The sequence below is a fragment of the Telopea speciosissima genome, chromosome 4 (genome assembly GCF_018873765.1).
Source record: "Telopea speciosissima isolate NSW1024214 ecotype Mountain lineage chromosome 4, Tspe_v1, whole genome shotgun sequence".
Taxonomy (NCBI): Eukaryota; Viridiplantae; Streptophyta; class Magnoliopsida; order Proteales; family Proteaceae; genus Telopea; species Telopea speciosissima.
In genome coordinates this window covers 59626740-59630759 of record NC_057919.1, presented here as the reverse complement: position 1 = coordinate 59630759, position 4020 = coordinate 59626740, and the positions used below count along the sequence as shown (strand labels likewise).

The following is a 4020-nucleotide window of genomic DNA, read 5'->3' as shown; positions in this document are numbered from 1 at the left end:
AGTGTGACAGTGCGGCAGCGCAGCGTTGAGATGTCGATACCTGGTAGTTGTTGCATCCAACAGTCCGATCTCATTCATTAGTAAAAAGCATTCTCCCACTTTTGAATTATCGAAACAAGAACTTTAAAGATTGGTCACTTAGAAACCCAAACTCAGGGTGGTCGTAGATCAGCTGATGTTAGGCTTGCCAGTTTCTGGCCTATGATCCCCCTTGGAGAAATCTGGCTCTCTCCCACATCACACTGATATTATTCGTATCAATGATTCGATCAATCATGATTGATTGATTGATTGGTTATGAGACCGTATAAATAGAAATCATCCCTAAATAATGAAGAAATAACAAAAAGATTTCATTCATTTCAATTCCTAGTACATGGGAGAATGTATGGATTAAAAAATAAATCCGCTTGGTTTTAGATTTGGTACAAAAACGATTCAAGATCTTCATAGAATTCATGAATAGATACGAGTTAAAGAGCCTCGAGTCAATAAAGACTAAGGAGATTGACTTGATATAGACCGTTGGATGCTAATTGTCAAGTGTCAACATCTCCTCCTAGCACTGCTCCATTGCCACACTTTGGAATTGAAGAGGATAATTTATCCCCTTTGGGCCGGCTCTGGCCCTCTTCCTCAGCATCGAATATTCGTCCCTTTCAAAAAAAGATAAAAAAATCTTCAATCCCACTCTTCTTCTGTCGGTGTTGATTTGCGAAACATTTCTCAGATCTGTTATTTTCACTCTTTCCTCTACAAACTATAAAGCAAATCATAATCCCATTCAATCAATTTTGATAGATTTTCTTCCCAATGAATTTCTTCAAAGCTGTTTTCGCTGAGGATTCAGAGAACTCAGATGCGGAAGAAAACCAGCGACCTATTTCACAATCTCCTCAAAAATCATCCAAAGATAAGGAAGAAGAAGAAGAAGAAGATCATTACGAGGAAGCTCCATTGAAAGAACACGATTCAACAATCCCTAACCCTAATCCCTAATCCCGATCCCAGCCCTAGCCCCAAAGCTTCGGGTGGTTCTGCCTGGAGTTTCGGAGGACTGATCCAGACATTGTCTACGAAATCTGAATCGGTTCTCCAGACGTACCGTCGCGATCTGGAAGAATTCCGCTCCGGCTTGAAGAAAGAGACCGAGGTGATCCGTGAAGTTGCCAGTCGTGCTGTGAAGGAACTTCCCGTATCGCTTGAGGTTGGTGCATCCGTTGCCCAGGGATCGCTCGAGTCTGTTGGGCAAGTAATTGACGAGTTTGGGAGCTCCGTGTGGCGTGGGACGACTGAGATCATCTCTCAGGGTAAGGATGCGATCCTTGCTGCCGATCCCGAAAGCGATTCTTCTGATAGCCAGCAGTTCAGTAATTCGAGTCTGAATTCGAAGCGGTACAACCGATTTGAGGCGCAAGTTCATGCAATCCAAACTGATGTCAACACTTATTGTGAGGAGCCTGAGGATTTGGATGACTTCAACAAGTGGAAATCTGGGTTTATCCTCGAGGAGAAAGCCGAGGAGATTGAGAATTTATGCGGCGAGAATGGGGTTATGGAGGGGATTTACACGAAGCTTGTACCCAATGCTGTTGATCATGAAACTTTCTGGATTCGTTACTTTTATAGGGTCTACAGACTCAAGCAAGTGGAAGATGCTAGGGTTAATCTTGTGAAGAGAGCGATTTCCAGGGAAGAGGAGGAAGATTTAAGTTGGGACGTCGATGATGATGATGAAACGACTGATGCGGCCGACGCGAAGGTAAATAGCTCGGAAGAAAAGGAGTTGGAGAAGAAATTCTCTTCGGAGATTGCTCCGGAGAAGAAGAAGACTGTCGAGGAAGAACCGGTCAGTAGTTCTGACAAGACGGGAGAGAGGAGCTCTATTGGAGAAATTGATAACGTGGATCAAGTTATGGAATCTAGTAGTGACAATGGATCTAATAAAATTCTCTCAGAGGGGAAGCCCCATCCCTCTGGATCTGGATTGAATGGTGATGAGTCTGGGTTGAATGGTGATGATTCCGTTACCAAGTTCGTAGAAGGGAAGACCGATGCTGGTGAATCTTCCAAGGACAGCGACTTTTCGGTTGTCTCAAGCCAACCATCATTGCCTGAGGAAGAAGAAGAAGACCTTGGTTGGGATGAGATTGAAGATCTTGGTAGTAATGACGAGAAGAAAGAGGCTACTAGTGGAAGCCCCAACAGAGCTGATCTTCATAAGCGGTTGAGTGCTGCTGACGAAGATGAGGATCTGAGTTGGGATATTGAAGATGATGATGAACCTATGAAGCTTTGATTAAACTTGAAATTAGGACACTGGATGATCAGTGGGGAAAAAAAAAGGTTGTAATTTTTCCCCTGATCCCCTCCTTTCCCCCTCTGTGGGTTTCTACTTTCTATTGCATATATTTAATTGCATTATTGCTGATTATGAATTTGATCTCTTTTGTTGGTTTCCACTGTAAATAATTGTCTCTGTATCTTAATATATGAAGTTGAATCTGCTGTCTCTATGTTTTTTATTTCTTCCCTGTTCTTCCTTCTGTGTGAATGTTTTGTGCTCGTCTTATGGCTAAGTTTCTGGTAGTTATGAAGATTGCTGCTGTGATATTTGAACTGGCAAGTGCGATTATATATATAAAAGAGGGCGTTGTAGGCTGGGAACTTGAATGTTCTTATAAAATTCTAGCATCAGCTGGTGCCTTCTTTTATGAGTCGCTGTTAGGTAATCCTACTCTTGTTTCATATAATATTGTGGCTCTTATGGTGCTTAATATCATTTATTTGAAGAATAACATGATTCTTTTCCTATCTCATGTCTTTCTGGTGTTTTCTGTTTCTTTACTCCCATCCCCCTTTTCTATTCAGTTCCATTGTTGTTTGTCCAACGAATTTTTTTTATCTGATGTCGGTTATCCTTATATTGAACTTATGTTTTCTAATGGGAGAATCACTATTATGCCAAGTTCTTCTGCTGGAACTGGTATGCTCTTTTGCACTGTAGGGCTTTTTGAAGGATGAAGCTGTGTTATGTTTCATGTTTTTGCATCTATGCTTGTTTTTCCCAGTCTTACTTTTTGCCCTCAAATGTTTTATGACCAACATTCAGAGTTATGCTTACATTGCTTCGTGGTATCAATCCTCTGGGTTTTATCTTTGGTTGAGGGTGATTGGTTATAATGGATTTCCTTGGCGACTTAGTACTTGCGACCATTAGTATGATAAATAGTCTTTGTTTCTGATATTCAATGTGAGACTGATTCCGAGACCCTCTTAAAGTCTGTGTTGGACAAGAGCTTGTAAACCCTCCCTTCTAGATTGAGGTGGTGCTTCAAGATATTAGACATTTCCTTTCTTCTTACTCTTGTGCTTCTTTCCAGTATGTGTGGAATGTGGATGGTTGCCAATAGAGTGGCTCATGTTATCAGTCAGGGTGCAGCTTGTTACAGAGATCAATCCTGTTTGGTGGTTGTTCCCACTGTCGATTTTATACCCCATTGATGCAGTACCAAAACTCAGTTTCACTTCTAGGGAAGCCCATGTTTGGGCTCCTAAAAAAAGGGCAGACCCAGTGCATGAGGCTCCCGCCACTGCAGGGTCTGGGGAGGGTCATAATGTATGCAGCCTTGCCCCCGTTGCGCCGAGAGGCTGTTTTCCAATTCGAACCTGTGACCACTAGGTCGCAATGGAGCAACCTTACCGTTGCGCTGTGGTCCTCCTTTAACCTGCAGCCGTATGTGGGCTCATGTGATGAATGTATTTAGGCCCACATGCCCACTCAGTTTTTTGTCCAAATATCCATCTAGCAGCAGCTTTTTTGTTTTTTTTTCATCTAGCAGCAGCTTAAAGGTGGATATTTTCTTCAGATCTGTGGAGCCCTTTAATTGCCTGTGTGGAGATAATTTAGTTACTTGCGTAGAGATGCTTAAGGAGATCAATTGCTGTTGCTTGGAGATTCCTTTCAAGGGATATTGAGCTGTCGAGTAGATTTTTTTATCTACTTTCTATTTTCTTAAG

General features: G+C 42.1%; 1 pseudogene; it reads left to right on the top strand.

Annotated features, from left to right (window-relative positions):
* Positions 1–655: 655 nt before the first annotated feature.
* LOC122658307 lies at positions 656–2514 on the top strand (annotated as a pseudogene).
* The last annotated feature ends 1506 nt before the right edge of the window (positions 2515–4020 follow it).